Source organism: Zonotrichia albicollis, chromosome 15, assembly GCF_047830755.1.
Source record: "Zonotrichia albicollis isolate bZonAlb1 chromosome 15, bZonAlb1.hap1, whole genome shotgun sequence".
NCBI classification, from domain to species: domain Eukaryota; kingdom Metazoa; phylum Chordata; class Aves; order Passeriformes; family Passerellidae; genus Zonotrichia; species Zonotrichia albicollis.
This window is the reverse complement of record NC_133833.1, coordinates 17419239-17438132: the sequence shown is the minus strand read 5'-3', so window position 1 is coordinate 17438132 and position 18894 is coordinate 17419239. Positions and strand designations below refer to the sequence as shown.

At 50.5% G+C, this 18894-nt stretch overlaps 1 protein-coding gene across 3 annotated transcripts in view; it reads right to left on the bottom strand.

Moving 5' to 3' along the window:
- SIL1 (SIL1 nucleotide exchange factor) overlaps positions 1-18894 on the bottom strand; it is a 411179-nt gene that overhangs the window by 12297 nt on the left and 379988 nt on the right. The gene's annotated exons all lie outside the window — the stretch shown is intronic.

Sequence of the window (18894 nt, the reverse complement as noted above, 5' to 3'; positions counted from 1 at the left end):
CGGAGCGCAGGCACTCCGCAGCTCTTCCCGAGACACAAAGTGAAGTGTGAGAACAGGCATTTCACTCCTCTCCCTTGCAGCAGCAGCTCGGCGCAGCTCTGTCCTATTTTAACCCTGCCATCTGCTCGCAGCTCCTCCCGTCCCCGGGCAGGCAGAGCTGCTCCATCGGAGCCTCCCGGCGCTCCCACCCGCCCGGCTCCGGCCGTGCCCCGGGTACCACGGCGGGACGGAGGGAGGGATGCTCCTTAAACACCCATCCACTCACTCATCGCTCCCGAGCCTTGGCAGGCCAGGGAAGATGCTGGATCCACCCCACTGCCGTGTCACTCTGGCTCTTCCCGGTCCCAGCGGGTTTAATGGAGCTATTAGAATCGTTTTAGTCGATAAAAGTAGATTTGTTTCACTGAGTCATGACTCAAAACCAAGGCTTTGCTCCATTTACAAAAGCAAATCACCATCTTGCACATGCCAAGCACAGATTTCAGCTCTGAAAGTAAAGCCTGGGGAATGTTTCCAGCCAGAGGGAGAATGGAAAACTGCATCTGCAAAAGCTAGGAAACGTTTTTCTCATTTATCTTGTTTTGATAAACAGAGAGGATATCCTGTGGAATACCAGCTCCTGAAGAAACCCGATGAACTCATTCTGCATCAAGCGACTTAATCATGGATTAATAGAGGGGAGAGCAACAGCAGGAGATGCCACGGGACCAGGGACTGCAACACAACCCACAGATAATTCCAGCCAGTTCCTAGGTGGGAAGCCCTCGAGGAAAACTTGGGAGCCACAGAAAGCACCAGCAATTCTTTCTGCTTTCTGATTCATCCCTACTCACCCACCCACATGCCACGGCAGAGGAGGCTGTAACTGCTACATTTAGGATGACATTTAAAAATCAAGGTTGTGCTGCTGATGGTCATTAAAAATCCCACAGCGTTTTTCAGAAACAAGTGGGTACTCACATCAGTGTCCCTGCCAAGTATCAGCACAGCAGTCATTTTTTTCTAGCAACTTCAGTTAAAAGATAAAAGAAAATTGTGCCCACCTATAATTACTGTTGCTGTTAGTTTTTAAACATTCACTATATACCTTTACATTTCCTAAATACAAATTAAGAAGAAAACATTTCCCCAAACCTTTCCAAGTGTCAGATTCATCTCTGTTAACATCAGACAGCTACAATTAAGACTTCCAGCCCATAAAAGCTGCCTGGGCTCCCTCAGTAACATGTCCTGACCTGTGGTCCGCACATCCCTGGAGACCCTGTGTCTGTTTTTCCATGGCACTTGCCCTGGCTAGCCCAGAGAGGCAAATCCACTGCCCAGAGCTTTAGGGTCACTCTAAAGGGGGCTGCATCTGTTCTGAAAAGCATCTGAGGAATTCAAGGTCAGTGCAGCAAGCAGAAAAGATGATTTGTCTAATGGGAGATGGGGCTGCCTTTGACTCCTGCCTTAGCTGGAATGATTTGCCTGTTGGAAGATTCCCTGTCCCTGGCTGGATAGCCAGCTCAGGTGGAAACTCGTGTAGGAGCATTGAAGCTGGGTGACACAGATCCCATCTTCAGAGACAGGGTGAAAGAAACACTTATGAATGCCTGAATCAAGCTCTCAAAGAGCCAAGATGATCGAGGTAGTTAACAAAATACAGGAATAACTCAAAGGATTCGTATGCAGGTGTAAGAAACAAGGCCATGGCAGGTACCAGAGCTGAACTGGGTGCTCAGGGAGAGTGGGAGCAGGGAGAGGAGCCCTTCCAGAAGGGAAGATTCTGCATAAAAGATGCAATGGAATAAGATAATTATGCAGGAAGAAGAGAATGTCAGCAGTGTGCCCTACATCACTGATGGATGGAGAGAGCGGATACCTTGACAAGGAAAGCCAACGTGCTAATTAAGATTTAATGACCCTGAAGGCAAAGACAAAAAGCCCTCCTTTGCCACAGTGGAGGAGGGAGTGGACAGAAAGTCTCAGCCTGGCAAGGGAAGGGTTAGGAAAAGCCCAAAAGATCATGAGATGAACACCACCTCTGCAAGGGGGAGCATCCAGGCAGGTTCTGCCAGGCAGGAGAGAAGGGCTCCATCCCTAGGGCAGAAAAAGCTCTGAGAGCTGAGCGTGGCTGCGGAAGCTGAGCTGCCTGCATCCAGGAACAGCTTGAAGGTGAAGGAGGAAGCGGGTTCAATTCATTCCACACTCTGGAACTGTGGAAAGACATACGCCAGGCAAATGTGAGTTGTGATGATCACTTCCCACTGCTAGACTCCGCTAGGAGGGGACAGGGAGGTGACACAACCAGGAGTTCACACATGTGCTGTGAAGGCGCAGGAGCAGCCAGGGCTTGCCAGTAATTGCTGGGGTGTAAAAGCCAGGCTGACTGCAGCCTCGTAAACAAACCTGGCTGTGCCTCCCCATGGCTCTGCTGCCCACGGGTCTGCCAGGGCCAGAGTGCACACCACGGGGCTGCCAGGGGAGACTGGGTGCTGTCTCTGCCTTGAGAAGCTTCAGGAAATCACTCCAGAAATCACTGGTCCTGCACCAATGCTTCTTGCCCAGCTGGATGGCAGCAGAAGCAGCCTGTGCTGAGGTGGGGCAGAGCATCTCCAAGCTGAGTCCATCAGCAGGACTCAGACTGAGCCCGCGCCATGCACACCAGGGGGATGACCACGGCCTCCAGCTGACCACACAAACCCTGCAGGAGGGGGCTGAGGAGCCACGTGCTGTGTGATGAGTGAGGACATGAGTGCAGCGTGCTCCTCTGGCCAGCCCCTGGGCTGTGACATGCTGGCCTCTTCCCAAGCCGAGCCGCCGCTGCCTCCCGCTGACAACATCCACGACTGATTTGTGGCAATGACATCAGCGCCCACAAACATCCTGCCTGCTCCTGCCCTTCCTCACATCCTGCCCTTCCTGCTCTCCCAGCAGCAAGGACACCGGCCTGCCACCAGGCCAGGGCGGAGGAGCACAGCTGGGCTGGCTCCCACCTCACCCCACGGCTGGTGGCACCCAATGGCACCAGCACAGCACAGTGACACCTTCCCCATGCTGGGCAGTGCAGAGTCCAGGTCACAGCACTTGTGGATGATGTCTGGAAACCATCACCCCATGCAGAATAGCCATCACACTGACCTGCCTCCTTGCCATTCTCTACCGTTTGTGCAGAAGCAAGAAAAATCCTCTGCTTGATCTCAATCAGCCATTTTTAAGTTCCACAGTGGATAGCAGCTATTTCAGGGATTCACCTCCACTCTGGAGACAGGCTGAAAGAGGTGGAGTGGAAAATGGAATGCTCTGAGGTTTCCCCCTTCCACTGCCTAGAGGGCTCCAGGAGAACTGGAGAGGGACTTTGGACTAAGGCCTGGAGTGACAGGACGAGGGGGGATGGCTTCACACTGATGGGGCAGGGTTAGATGGGATATTGGGAAGAAAATGAGACCCTTGCACAAGGTTTCCAGAGAAGCTGTGGCTGCCTCTGGATCCCTGGAAGTGTCCCAGGCCAGGTTGGACACGGGCTTCAAGCAGCCTGGGACAGTGGAAGGTGTCCCTGTCCTTGGCAGGGGGTGGAATGGGATGGGCTTTAAGTCCCTTCCAACCCAAATCATTCTGGGATTCTGTGATTCTCCTCTCCCAAGAGGGCTGAGTGCCCAGAGGAGCTGGACACAGACCAGTCCTCATGTTGGGAAGCAGGACTTGGACAGGCTTGGTTTAAGTCCATCTTGCAGAACCATTATGTTCAGTTCCAGTTCCCTCTCTTTTCTGTGTGTTCACTGTGAATTCCCCAAATGCAGCACAATCTTTCAGCATTCCTGCCATGGGATGAATCTGGGCAGGTTCCCGGGCCTCACTCGCTGCTCCCTGTTTATGTCCTTCACGCTGTGCTGTGACAGCCCGTGCTACAGGATGCCTTGGACAATCTGGGCCACATATTTATGGCCGTGGACCTCTGTGGTTCACAGCACAAATTTGGGAACCCACAGCTGACCATGGACACATCACTCATTCTTGAAATGTAGGCCACAAAGCTACTTTAGTTCTGCTTTTGCTTGTAAATCAAGGGCTTACATATGTAATTGGCCCAACCTTAAGAGCAAACAACAGCAGTGGTAGCACCGTGCCAGCAATTATTCATGCCTGTAATAAACGGCTGTAAAATTGAAAGCCAGCCTTTAAAAATCTGGCTCCTCACTGCACAAACAACAAAAACTCATTTGCAAGGCTTGGCCAGGGGAGTTTTTAATTTGGGGAGAGAGATTGAGGTGGGTGAGGATTTATTTTTTCTCTTTTCATTCTCTAAAAACACTATTCATGCCCACGTTTAGGTCACGGATTACCCTGGCTACATTTCAGCACTGTGGAATAAACCCAGTGAAACACACAGGGGACAAATCTGCCCTCTGCATTCCAAGAGCAGGGCCCTGGGAGCAGGCACAGCTGATCCCCATCCCCTGGCACGTGGGAACAGTGAATCGTTTGCAGCCCTTCCTGCCTCTGTGCTGAGCCAGCAGCGAGCCCGCAGATGAGCCACCATCCCTGGGGATGGCACAGCCACTGGCCCTCCAGCTCCAGCAAACCCCGTGCTGCTGTTCCACACCAGGACAGGGATGCTGAGCCTTGCACAGGTCCTGCCAGTTAACAAGAGCATCCTGGCTGATAAATCACTCCTCAGGGTCAAGCAGCAAACATCCCTCTGTCTCTCGTGCCCTCTTTAACCAACCGTGGCTGCCATGCAGCACTCCTGCACTTGCAGGGGCAAAGGGTGATGAGATCATTCCTTTTGCTGTGCACATTTCTCACCCACAACGCCAGAGCAACCCCTTCTCTTCTAGCAACTCTTCAGAGCAACTCTTCTAGCATGTGGCTGAAAATCTCCCTGGTGGTGCCGAGCAATGGCACCAGAGCTGATCCCTGCTCCCAGCACGAACAGATTTTTCCCACTCCAGCAGCAAATGACAGTAGCAAGGACCTTCCACATGCTCTGGACAAGATTAGAAGGTCTGAGGCACTGACAGACTTCCTTACTACGGAATCAGCCGCTTTACATCTTCCTTTGGCATTTCTGGTTGGCTTCCTCCTGCTTTAAGCAGTGGCAGAGCACGAATGGAAGAGCTCTGTGAGGACTGCTCTCCCTCTCCGCTGTGGAAAGCTTCCCTCGTCAGAAATCCCCTCTAACTACCAAGTTTCAGTTTCTTCTGAAGGAAGCCGCATTCATCACAGTTCAGAAGGGACCTTTTGGCCTAATCCCCACTAGAAAAACTGCCAAACTGATCCTCCCATCACACAATTAGCAGCCACGGAGACTTTGCTACACCGGGCGATGCGGCGCTGCTATGACAACAGGAACGGGAGCCTCGTTAAGGGTCTCATCGAGAGGGATAACGAGCAATCACAGCTCCGAGAGGAGCAGGAATCAATGGGAGCTGTTGATACCAGCGCGTTTTGCTGCATCGGGCCAGGTACTCGGGAGCCCTGGAAGCCTGACTCGCATTGTTACGGCACGGTCGCCGCGAGTACAACTTCTGAGGACAGGCAGATTCCTGGGGAGTAGAGATGAATATTCATGAAGGAGCTCAGTTTGGGAGAGGAAATGAATCAAGTGTGACAAATGCCGCCTATTAGGAAAAGAGGGTGGCGTCTATTTTTAGTGGAGTTAAGCAAACATTAAAGCTCACTCTCTAAGAACTCCAAATAATACCACTCCCTGCTCTGCCTCCCCATCGGCAGATAAGAATTTAGCAGCACGTTCCCACCAGCCAAAACCCGCTCGCCTCAATAGAACTTTTCCGATTTAGCCCCCGTGAGTGTTTTATAAAAATACAAATTTTAATCTCTCATCTGCATAGGAAGATGTAACGGCTTCCACCAGGATTTATTTTTTCCCCCCCTTCTCCAGCATCATAAGGCTTGAAGGAACCTTTTTAAGACGGAAGAAAACGCTGCATTGAAATCTCCTAAAAGAGCACTCACGCGGAGCTGTAATCACTTCAGATGCACAGAATTATCAGGAGGAGAAAATTCATCTCACTTAGAATCAAGCCCCAATTTGAAGCAGAAAGGAAGAGGCTTGGTTTGCCACCGTGCCAAGCACTCAGACTTTTCACTGAAGTCAAAGAAGCTACAGCTGCTCTGAGCCATTGAAAATCATGCCCAGAATCTCTAGCGAAACTTGTTTGCAGAGATGGCAGCAGGCTGATAAGGATGTTGACTATTCCAAATAGGCCCATGTTATTTTATATTTTTAGAGATACTTAGTCTGCCTATTATTATTATGAAGCAGAGGTGGAGTATTTACTGCCCTTTTCTAGAAATCTGTACAAATGCTGCTTTTCAGCAGGCTCCTCTGTTCTTCTGGTGAACGTTCCTTCAGGCTTATAAACGTCCAGTTAAGGAAGACAACAATGAGAGGATAGTGCCTAACAAAAACACCACCATGCCCACAAAGCTGCTTGAGAGGCCTTCATCCCATAAGATAAGCTGCTCCCCAGCCAAGATTAAAACCAGAGCATTTGAAGAGCAGTAGGATATGGGTGGTCCTAACAGTGAGCCCTCCAAGACCCCTGGGTGGGATGGAGGGTCATGAGCCAGGGGTGAAGGACACAAACTTGGCACAAACTCTCCAGGCTCAGTCCAGGCTCTGCTGGCTCCTCCATGCACCAAGGGCCAACTCTTCGAGGCAAATGCCCAAACTGCCCCACGTGCAACACCACGTGGCCTCTGTCACCCCTCCTGTAGAGCATCAAGCACAGTCTTAGCATGGCTTTAAAAAGAAGTTGCTCTGAAATTAGACATGCCAAGTGTTTATTATCAATACCAGTCTCTGGCACCAACAGCAGAGAGACACAGCCTTTCCCAGAGCATCCAAACCCTGGGAAATCTTCTATGGCTTTGGGATCACAGGTGGTGTCCCTTCCTGAGGTCCCCTCCTTGGCCCTTCCTTTCTGACTGAGCGTCCTCATGATTCCCCCTCAGCTTTCAGGTTACAAGCTCCCCTTCCATGTGGAGGGGAAGACACCCATGGTTAACAAATTGTGACTTGTAACTGGGAGCACTGGGGCAGCCTGCATGCCCAGCACATCTGGGACCCCACCAGGACAACAGAGCTGTCCATACATCACCTCCTGGTGCTCGGCAGGGCCATTTGTCAGGGCAGTTGGGCCCAGAGTCCTTTGGAGAGCACATCTCCGTCCCTCACCATGCCAGCCCTCAGCAACTGTTGCCATGGTTATTTTATTGGAGTGCTTTTCATCAAGGAGATGCTGCAACTGCTGAATTGTCTCTTGCAAGAGTTTTATAGGAATAACTAGCTGATAAGTAGGAATAACAGGTTCAGACTGCCCCCGGAAGCCAGCGATCCCAATTATTTTTGTTTTGATCCTGCCTTTCTTTTGGTCTCCGCCAGGCTCAGGTTTAAAGCGGGGGTTAGAGATAAGCAGCAGAGAAGGAACGCTTCCTGATGGGAAACGCACTTGGCTCTGCCAGGAGATTAAAGGTCTCTCCTCACACAAAGCCTCTGCTTTTCAATCAACCCTAAATAGGCTCTAACAAGGCACAGCAATCAACCAGGCAACATATATCCATCCTCACCTGTCAGCTTGGGGCAAGGAACAAGATGTATTTCCCGGTTCCATCATGCTAATTGTTAATCAAGATATTATCGGCACAGCCCCAGAGCCGTCCGTCAGTGGGGCAGTGAGGGATGGCCGGGCTGTGCTCCTGCCCGCAGCGGGAGCGGCTCTGCCGCCGGCCCACGGCTCTGCTGGGACTCGCGGTGAGGCGGCCGCTTGCAGACCCACTTTCAGCATCACAGAATGCAGGAATAAAGCCTGCTCTGGAGAGCCAGGGCCGTTTTGTTTAGTGCTCATTGAAAGCTCTGGGTAATGATGGATCTGCTCTTCCCCCGCTGACGGGGTCCCACAGCGCAGGCCGTTAGGCTTTGAGCAACAGAAATGCCTTTTTCTGCTCTCTGCTGTCCCTGGCACAGGGCTTGGGTAGGGAGGTGCTGCCTCAGCCCTGGAGAGGCACATGGAGCCCACTGCAGCCTGCACAGCCACCAGCAGCACCCAAATCCCAGCCCGTGACAGTGGAGGGGCTGCCCAAGGAACAGGACTCTCCCCACAGAGGGATGCAAAAGAGCAGGGGAAGATCTCAGCTTCCTTCACAGGAACAAGCCCAAGGGCAAACAAAATCTATTAGATTTTTCTTTCATCTTTTTTGGGAGCATCAGGCCCAGCATTGCCACACAGGCAAGGGAAGGGATTGTCCTGCTCTGTTCTGCACTGGAGGGGCTTCACCTTGAGTTCTGAGACAGTTTCGGGTGCCACAACATCAGAGCCCCAGAGCTGTCCCAGATGCCCAAACGAGGGCCCTGGGCTGGGGAAGGCTCTGCAGGGGCCACCCGAGGAGGGCTGAGGGCACTGAGCTGGTTCAGCTGCAGAGAGGAGCCCAGGGCAGAGCTCAGGGAAGGAGGGAACGGCTGCAGGGGAGCTTTGGGATGGACACCAGGGAAAGGTTCTGCCCCAGAGGGTGCTGGCACTGCCCAGGGAATGGGCACGGCCCCGAGGCTGCCAGAGCTCCAGGAGCCTTTGGGCACCAGGGATGCACAGGGGGATTGCTGGGGGGTCTGGGCAGGGACAGGAGCTGGACTGGGTGATCCTGGTGGATCCCTTCAGCTCCGGATAGTCTGACTCCAGATGTAAGCCAAGCACACCTCGCACCTGGAGCTGGGCAGACACTCTGTGCTGTGCCATGGAGGCACTCGACAGAGCCACGGGGTTTGACAGGGTGTCTGCCTGGTAGAGACACCTGAGCTGCTACCAGTGGGCTCAGACAGCCAAGCTGGTGCCCCCAGACTGGTGCCAGCCCCTCTCCCTCCCTGGGGCTGAGCTCCCCTCCTTGCACTGGCACAGGCAGACGTGGCTGCAGAGAGCCACAGTCCCTGGCAGCACCTGGACACTCTGCAACCACACATGAGGGATGGGCCCTTCCTGGAGAGAACTCTGCACTTCTGGAACAGCCACAGGCTAAAGACAAAGAAGTGAATGTGGATGATGTGACCCCAGAGAGATCAGGATTCAGCCATTCTCAGGGTACCAAAAGAGACAGAAGACGACTTTGCCAATTTCAGCTGAAATAGCTGGATTTAAAGAAATTAAATTTGTCAGTTCATTAGTGTGTAACATAAGAATGAAAAAGGCATTTCTAATTCCTGATCTGCTAATCCACAATCCGCTGATCTGCAATCCCCAGAGTCCCCAGGGAAAGAAAAGAAAATCCACAGCAGCCTCATAGTGTCTCTCCACAACTTCTGGCCAGCTCCTGCAGAGAGAGCTCAGCTACAGAGCCTTCCTCCCTGTACAAAATCTACCTCAGCAAACCTGCTGCCATCCTAGGGGGTCAGGGGTAACAAAAATCAAACTGCACTTGTTGGAGTGAGCAAACACTGCATGTTTGGTGAGGTGCTGGGTATGATGTCCCAGGAGTTAGCTCAGCTGCCCACAGATCTGCAGGATCAGCTCATTTCCAGCAGTGCTCCCACTCATCAGGACAATTAGCAAGGTCCCAATCACCTTCTTAACTGGGAGGGCTGATACTGCACCACAGGAAGGGGTGCTGGTGCCTGTTAAAACACTGTCCTGGCTGCATCTGGGAGATGCCCCCTGTACCTTGTTCCCAGCTGATGGCCCCATGGATGCTATTTGTTATCCAGTTTGCCCAGCAAGACCAGTTCAGTGCACACACACCTGCCGAGCACACATAGCTGTGGGCCCCGAGCCACGTCCACAGTTTAAACCATCATCTCCACAGCCAATTTCAACTTCCCACACCAAATCCTTCCTTAAATTATTGCCAACACTCAGCCCCATTCAGCTGCCTCAGGGGGAGGCACCCACAGGCCTCTCTTTGGCCTGTGGGCCATGGCAGCAGGGCCTGTGCAGAGAGGCCAGACCAGCAGTGAGCACCAGGTGGGAAATTGGGAATCCCCTGGGGCTGCCACCACTGCCCTTGACCATCCCCTTCATGCCCTTTCCAAAAAGAAGTGCAGACATAGCTCCAGAATTTGCCTTTGCAAAGCAACTTTGCCTTCACTTGCTGCATCTCCTCAGCTCCAGAGCTGCTCAGGACCTGCTGACCATGAAAGCACCACCATGAGCAGTAAAGCAAGGGAGGACTGGCTCCCAAAACATGATGGAGAACTCTCCTTTCTGCAGCACCTTTTTCTCCTCCTATCCAGCAGAAAATGCTGTAAATGTCAGTGGCTACAGACCCCAGAAATATCCACTAATGCTGAAGCCACCACACATAACACCACATGGTGTTTCTTCATTATTCCTTTCCTTCTCACAGGCAAGGATGGGAAACCTGAGGAAACTGTGCAGGTCACACATGGAGCAGGAACCCAGAGCAGAGCTCAAATCCCCATTGCTCCACATTGCTGAGTTTTTTGGAGCGTGCCTCACAGCACTCCCCTGCTCCCTGCTGAGCTCCCTGGACACGGGAGCCATCGTGCCCAGCCATGGGAGGCTCTGGGCAGGAACAGCAGCTCATTACCCAAGCACATCATCCACACAAGGACCCCGACACGCCACCATCCCTCCCTGCCCCCTGCCCACACCTGGGCCACCCTGCCCTCCCCCAGCCACAGGTCCCACCAGGAGGGGACAGCTCGGGGCTGGCTCTGCCAGGTGACAGCTGTGTGTCTCCCCCTGAGCTCTTCATGCCAACTGAATTGATCCCCAGGTGCTGCCAGGGCAGGACCAAGCCCTGATTCCACTGCACTCTTGAAGGTTTCAATTAATCATAAAGCCAATTCCATTTTGGGCTCCATCTGTCTTTATTCCTGCAGGGACTAATAATGCCACACCGTGTGTTTTCACACACTAGCTGAACTGAAATTAAGACAGATTTCAATATGAAGTACCTGAGAAGAAAATGCATTTTTTAAAAAGAAATCTCGGAGTCGTTACTGTTCTCAGCTTGGAAAAAACACCTTGTTAAGTAAAACCAGCGGGGTGTTAATTTGGAAAACAACTAAGGTGAGTTCCTGCTCATTGCAAGGTATGCAAACAAACAAAAATCATATTTAGGAGCTTTTATGACAAAGTATGTATGGAAATATAACACAACCTGCTTCCAGAAGGAGAGGAGGAACATGCAGAGGAGCTCACACAGGCTCCCATGTGCAGCCCTGAGCAGAGGGATGCTGGCAGCAGCATCCAGGCATGGACCAGCACCCAGAAACCCTCTCCAACCCTCCCTGTTGCAGTGACAGAAATAGATAAAACCCAAGAACCCTTGTGGTTCATCGTGTATGGCAGGTTTGAGCTGCTAAAGGCTTCAGGAAAGCTCATTTACATGTCAGCACACTGTTGGCACCTGGGTTTTGTGTTCTCTCCTCTGCAATCCCCCCAAAGGGCCTTTCCAGCCAGCCAGGCCTGCACGTCCACTTCAATAAGGCAATTCCCGTGTGGATCTGGGGGGTTTTACAAAACAACAGTCCTAATTATTGATCTCAGCAGATGCAGCTAAGGATTAATGATCTGTCCCTTGGAACTGCCACTGCAGGGCTGTGCCCATTGTGCCCTGGCTGTCAGTCTGGCAGCACCCTCCTCACCCACATGCAGGTGTTGTCCCACATGGTGACAGCTGAGGCTGGGATGCCCAAAGCCAGCTTCAGGATGATTAACAGAAGGGAACAGTTATGGTGAGCCCCAGGAGGGAATAACTGAGGGAGTCATGACCGTGGGGAGCAGCAGTGACAGGACGTTTAGCATGACCCACATTTCGCCTGGGCTCCAGCTAACACCACCTTACTGCAGGAAGAGCCCTTGCTCTCTCTCATGCCCTGTGTTCAAGGCATTCAGGAAAAAAGGAGAGACAGTCTGGAAAGGATGTTTGCAAGAAATTATACGATGTGCTCTGCGTTGAATTCATAAGAGACATGTGAGACGTGAGAAGTGCAGAGCGCTGAGGGGCACGAGGATTCTGATGGAAGCCAAGATCCTTTGATGGCAGCCTTCTGGAACTGGCTGCAGTACCTTGGAAACTCATTAAATGCAGCAGAAAGGACAAGTGACGTACATCTATTGATGCTCTGAGCAGCAAATTAGTTTTCAAATCTATTCAGGGCTCTGGCAGTGGCACTGAGGGGCTGAGCCTCGGTGGGGAGCGGCTGTGAGTGTTCCTCCAGCCCGTGTGGGGACCCAGCTGCCCTCAGGGAGGGGCTGCCACGGGCCCAGCTCCCCAGGGACATCAGGTGGCCACAGACAGCTGCCCTGAGCGGCTGCACGGCTGCCCGGGAGTCCTCCCCTCCCAAAACATGCCGGGCTGCTCTGAGGGCCTCTGCTGGACATCTCCTTTCAAGCAGAAAAAAAGATTATCTAAAACAAAGGGGCATCAAAACCCAGCTCAGAAGACACAGAATGTCAGCACCTGAGGGAAGAGCAAGTAGTTAACAGTGATGAGGAGTTTCTTCAGAAAGAGATAATTTCCAGTAAGTTGTTTTCTCTCATCATCCTGTGCAAACACCTGGAGAGCCTCAAAGCAGCTGAGGTTGGCAGCAGTCTGGTGGAAGGCCTGAGGAGCTGTCTGCATGGATGAATAATCACCTGTTTCAAGGAATCTTTAAGCACATGAATAGACAGATGAGAGAAAACTTATCAAAGCACTGTATTAAGAGAACAGGTAGGCTGGAAGATGCCAGCCTGGAAAAGAGGTTGATCCCTCTTCGGTCAGGACGGCCAAGGGCTGTTCTTGGATGCCATGGGAGCCTGCAGTTGCTGGTTTATGTTATTTTGCCTCCTGTGAAAGATCTGCTGCCTTCTCCTCAGCACAAGGAGAGGAGTGGGAGAGAAAATATGGCTAAATCCAGAAGAGAGGCTACAAGAGGCATGGACAGCCCCCCAACATCCCTCTGACAGCCCAGTTCTGCCAGTTGGCAATGAAATCCAACAAAAGCCACCATCAGGAAGGGCTAGAAGGGTGCAGACAGCAGGACCTACAGAGGCAGAGATGGGATCTGCACGCTCCCATAGCAAAGAGCAAATGCAGGTGCCTCCTCTTGGTGAGTGCTCTACACCTATTGCTTGGAGGGAATGCAGAGAACATGCCAAGACCTGGGAAAGGTCAGGAAAACAATGCAGGTGGTTAGGAAGGAAAATCTCTGAAGCCTGTGAAGGCATTTGCAGAGTGTACAGGCTGTAGTAAAAAGGATAAACAGAAAACATAGGATCACAAAATCATTTAGGCTGGAAAAGACATCCAAGATCATCAAGGCCAACCATTAATCTCACACCACCGTGTTCACTGCTAAGCTGTGTCCCTAAGTGCCAAATCTGTGCAGCTTTTCAACCCCTCCAGGGCTGCTCCAGTACTTCACAACCCTTTCAGTGAAAAAAATTTCCCTAATCTAAACCTCCCCTGGCAGAACCTGAGGCTGTTTTCTCATGTCCTACTGCATGTTACTTGAGGGAAGAGACCGACCCCTGCCTGGCTCCACCCCCCTGCCAGGGAATTGTAGAGAACAAGAAGGATGAATGAATAGTGGCTGAAGAGACAGAGGAATACATGTTGTGTCCAGCTACAGAACCATGTCTGCACTGGGAAACAGCAAGTTTGGGCTGGTTTTTTTGGCAGAAAGTGATTAGGTAACCAGCCTGAACATGTATTTTAAATGGAAACCACCACAATAACTCAAAGGCTTCAGCAGAGAGCATTTACTAAACACGATGAGACAGAAACAACATGTTTTATATAATGCATGAGCTGGCTGTGATGAGTCTTTCCCTCCCTGCTGAAGCTCTGCTGGAGCAGCTTCCTGGTGTTCCCCATGCCTGTCACAGCCCTGGGCAGCACGGGCTGTTCTGTGGGGCTGTGTTTGCAGGGCAGGACACCTCCCACAGCTCTCAGAGCACCAGCAGCTGTGGACTAAGGACGCCCTGCAGGCTCTGGGAGCACCCAGTGCTGTTGAAGCACTCAGGAGGACAAGGCCACCTGCCTGACCCCGGGGAAGGGGGAGAAGCCAGTGGAGCCCAGTGCTGGGGGAGTGTGTGGGAGCTCACACATGGCGTGTGAGGCCAAACACACATTTCATCCCCACTGCTTGACCTCTGTGTCCTCTCACAGCACCAGCCCAAGCCAGAGAACTCACTGCAGAATTCCCCAGTTTTACATAAAGGACAATGTCCTCAGCCTAAGCCCAGTCCCTCAGCTGAGGCCAAGGTGTCCATCCCACCTTGTCCCCTCTCCAGCAGCCACAGGCACCTGGGAAAATACACCTGGCCAAGACAAGGGCCTGACCCCACCCCCTGCCACTCCCAGCCATCAGCATTGCCCCAAATATTTCTCCCTAAAAACCCAGGAGCCAACCTTGGATTCTAGACTTTTCCCTCCTTGTCTTCCTGAGAGCACAAGGATGGCAGTTTACTCTTTAATTGTTAATTACACTTCCTTGTTAGATTTCAGAGGCTGAAAAATGTTTAGGGATTTATTCTTCTGTGTAATTAACCACAATGATGAAACACCCATTTACACTGCACTGCAGTTTTTGTTAAGGTTATTCATAATGGGGAAAGGCTAAATAGGTTGAGTTCATTATCATTACAGAAAAAAAATTGAGGTGACCCAATCAAATTAATTTGAAATTAAGTGCAGTGAGGCTGATAACTTCACACAAGTCAGGAGTTCGAATGAAAATAGAGGAGACAATCTACAAAGCAAGAAATTATAAGCAGTCAAAGAGTGGAGCTGGAATTACTGCAACTGGGAGATGGCAAACACATGGTGTGGGCAAACAGGGCCACTGAAAAAATCAGGGAAAGTGGATAAAGAGATGGGCAAATACTGCAGGATGTAAAAGGAAAAGCTGGAGGAGGAAGGGATGAAGATGGATTGGAAATAAATGGGTAGGGACAGTGCTTGTTAAGCTAACCAGATTTATTTCTCTGCACAGAAATTCTTATGTCCTTACAAGACAGCATTGAAGCAAGGTCTTTAATTTTACTTTTCCTGGGTTTATTGCTTGGGCCTCTGTGTTATTTAACACTAGTGAGCACCAGCCAGTTTCAGTGCACAGCTGGACCTAACTCAAACCCCTTAAATCTGGTGGAAGCTCTTTCCTCTTGACAGAGGCATCCTGGAGGGGCTGCTGCTTCTCCAACAGAGCAGGGAAGCCTTGTGCTCTGGGAAAATGGGCACCACCAGGGGACTGCTGGGCGGAGCAAGGAGACAGCATTGCCACATCCCTCTTCCATCAGAAAAAACAATGGAAAAGCAGAACCAAAACCAGGTGGATCCCACAATGCTGAGTTCCTCAGCACAACAGCAGGAATCAGAGCCCATCACTCTAGGAGCTTCTCTGAGGTTTCTCTTGAGAAGCAAACATGTTTTGTGCCTCTCTTGGCTTTACCAGAGTGGGGCAAGCTCTGAACAAGCCTCACAGTTGGTGATACAAATAATGGTAAATGGGGTATTCAGGATGCACATGGTCATCCCTTAAGGGGTTTAATCTCTGTCTCAGCTAAGATAATCCATGGAAAACTCTTGTGTGTAGCTACAGGATCATGCTTCAATTCTCACCAGTGATGAGTTTACTCCCAAGCCTTTACCAAGCCCTGTGACATTATTTTAGCACTGAGGGCCAAAAGGGAACAGTGAGAGCCCAGCAGTGCTGAGCTTGTGGGCAGAGGCTGTGCTGGGACTGTCCTGTGCCCTTCTAGGACACATGGCAGATGTCAGCTTGGACCATCAGTGGGACATCCTTATCCCTGGCTACCCCACAGGGTGGGCTTTGGAAGGTCTGGCCAAAATGCCACGAGTCTCTCACTGCAGCTGCACAAGTGGCTGCCCTCCCAGTTCCCCACTCTGGCCAGGCCAAAATCTCACCTTCTGAGCCTTCTGCCTTGTCCCCATGAAATACAAACTGCTTCCCTTTGCCTCGAAGGTCCTACAGCTTAACTTGTCTCCATCCTCTCTTCCAACTCATCCCTAAGTACACAGGGAGCGTTTGGGATAAAGCTTCAAGAAGTCATTCAACATAAATTATTATTCCCCTTCTAAACGGATTACAACAATCCTTTTATTACAAAATACTAAAATGTTCAAATTATTGGTGTGGAAAAACGTTTCCTGTAGGTAAAATTTTCAAAAATTGAGGTTTTAATCGCACACATAATCCTTTCTGGCTAACATTTCCACTCTTGTGAAACATGGAGATACAGATTGCACAGAGGCCTGGCTGTGCCACGAACAAAGGGAGATGCTGCCTGTAAATAGCTCAGAGGACATCAGAAGACACTTCTCTCATCAGCAATCTTTTTTAGCTTAATATAGCTCCTCTTTGCATAAAACATTGACATTTTTGTAATGTTTGGACCCAATGGTGCGAATGCTGATTGTCATGCGAAGATACTGGAGTGTACCTTCAAAATACGCAGGAACATTTTACAGACAGTAGTTTCACTTGCCTCCAAAATGCTGGATCTTAATATTTCATACTTATATATATTTAAATGTTAGTACCACAGGATAAATTCTAACATGCTTTTATGCTAATGCAATCACTGGAAATCCAGATAATGCTGTGTATTGGCATATACTGTTAGTGAATTATGGATACCTAAATGTACAACCCCACATGCCTAGCAATTATTTTTGTTAGTGCATTTAACTTTTATTTGCAATCAGAGCACTTGAGGATTGTTCAAATGAAGTTTACTTTTGCAAACTGCTGAATGGAAAAACATTTTGTTAAAGGCTTAAAAACAGTAAGAGTGTGATGAGGTTTTAGACTTGCAATAAGGGCACTGCTCAGAGAACTCCACCAGATGGAATGATGTTTGATTTGGTCACAGACTCAGCAATTAAAACCCAAATGCCTGAAGTGAAGGACATATAAGAGAAACATGAGATGAAACCTTGATTTCCTCCCTGTCAAGTGAAGATATCTGCCTCTCCTATGGCAGAGGCTCCCAGAGGCAGATGGATGCCAGGAGGTCAGACCCTGGCAGCTGGACCTGGGACCCTGTGCCCTGAGGTCCCAGTCATGCTGTGCTATGGCTGCTTTTCAAGTCTGCTTTAAGCCAAATAAATAGCAGCGATAATATCAGGAAGGGGAAATCCTGAGCTGGCCCTGTTGTGCCTTCTCCTCCTGCTGCCTTTGCTGATCCAAGTCTTGGCCAGCCCCCTGGCCTGTTGGCTCAAGATGCTGATCCCCTGGAAAACCTTTTTGTTCCAATGGGCTCCCAGCACAGCCAGAGCTCTGAGCCAGGTCCTGGCAGGGCCATGTGCAGGCAGGACCTGGGGGCTGCAGCTGTTTGTTCCCTCCCTTACCTGCTTGACTACCTGAGCACAGTTAAGGACAGTGCAAATCTGGAGAAGATCTGGGTATTTCTGAGAGCTGAAAAGTTCTGGATGTGTCCCAGGCATGTCTGGAATCACTCTGTGTCCAGTGGTTTCCTCCTGTGTTAAACACTTGTCTACAGACAAGGCCAAACTCCCTCTTCCAGACTGAGCTGCGCCAGGAGTTACTGACCTCCTGTGCCAGGCGCTGGAGCTGCTCTCATCATGCCCTGATTTCCCTCTGGGAATGTTTGCCTGGCTTGAAACCACTGGCCTGAGCCAGCCTGGCTGAAGAGACCTGGGAGGCGGCCACAGACCCATTTGGTGAGCAGCAGACCATTGCCTCTTCCCGGGCTCAGCATCCAGCACAGGATCTGACACAGCCCCAGGCACACAAGCACAGAGCAGATCATGTCCCTGCAGCCCAGCGAGCTGTGACACCTCTGGGAATTTACTGGAAAGCCCTACCACCTCTCTAAGGCTCTCAGGAACAACCATGAGGGAAGGAAATAAAAAACAAGCCCTCAGAAAAACACAAAATGCTGTGTGAAGTACCTGAAATGCCCCCAACAGTTTAACTAGAGCATGGAGTAAGCTGAGAAAATGTATGAACAAACGAATTAAACAAGTGAGCACACAGCAGACAAGTTGGCATGTAGGTGTCTACTGAGAAAGCTTAAGCACAGCAAGGGGAAAAAAAGCAAACTCAAACCAAGGCATAATATCCCTCACATTTTGGAGCAGAGCTCTCAGACAATGTATCATCCAAACCACTCCAAATTACCATCTGCCAGAATGTCCTTCAAAGAAAAAAGGTCCACAAGTTTGCAAAGCAGCAGTTTAATGTTGTCATATCAGATGAGAGGCTCTCTCCAAAGAAGATTTTTGCACTTGAGTAAGAAACACTACACAAAATTGTGACTCTCGTGGCCGCTGCTACACTGTCAGGTACCATGAGACAATGAATTTTTGGAGTCCTGGCCACGTCATGGCAGGTACATCTGGAAAGAAGCTCTTTAGCAGTCCCTGTCATTTCATAAGTTACCTGCAAATGTTTCCAGACCCTCTGCATGATCTTCTCTGTATGCAGAAAGAGTCTACATAAAGAACCTGAGCAAACCACTCTGGTATTGTTTCAGAGACAAAGATACACCAGAATATGAAGAGCAGGTTTTGTTTCTCATGTATCTTCCTGTCATCCCTAAGTCAGGCTCTGTTTCAGACCAGAAGCTGGATCCTTCCCTGGTATAAACCTGGGTACCTGCTCCTGTCCACGAGGCCCATCCCTCCACGCACGCTGAGGGCCAACTGCATTGCATATGAGATTGCCAAGTAAATGCAGGTCTGTGCACCATGTGTTAGACTAAGCCATAAATAATTTATGATGCTGGAGAAGGTGACTGTATTTTTAGGTGTAGAAATATGCAGATAAAACAGTCCTGACCTTCAATTTTCACTCTGCACTTGTGATCCTGAAGTTTGAGTCCATCCAATGCATTTCTAAAGCCTCTGCACCTCTGAATGAGCAACACATCCCCTGCAAAGCCCCAAAACCCATAAATCAAAAGGGGG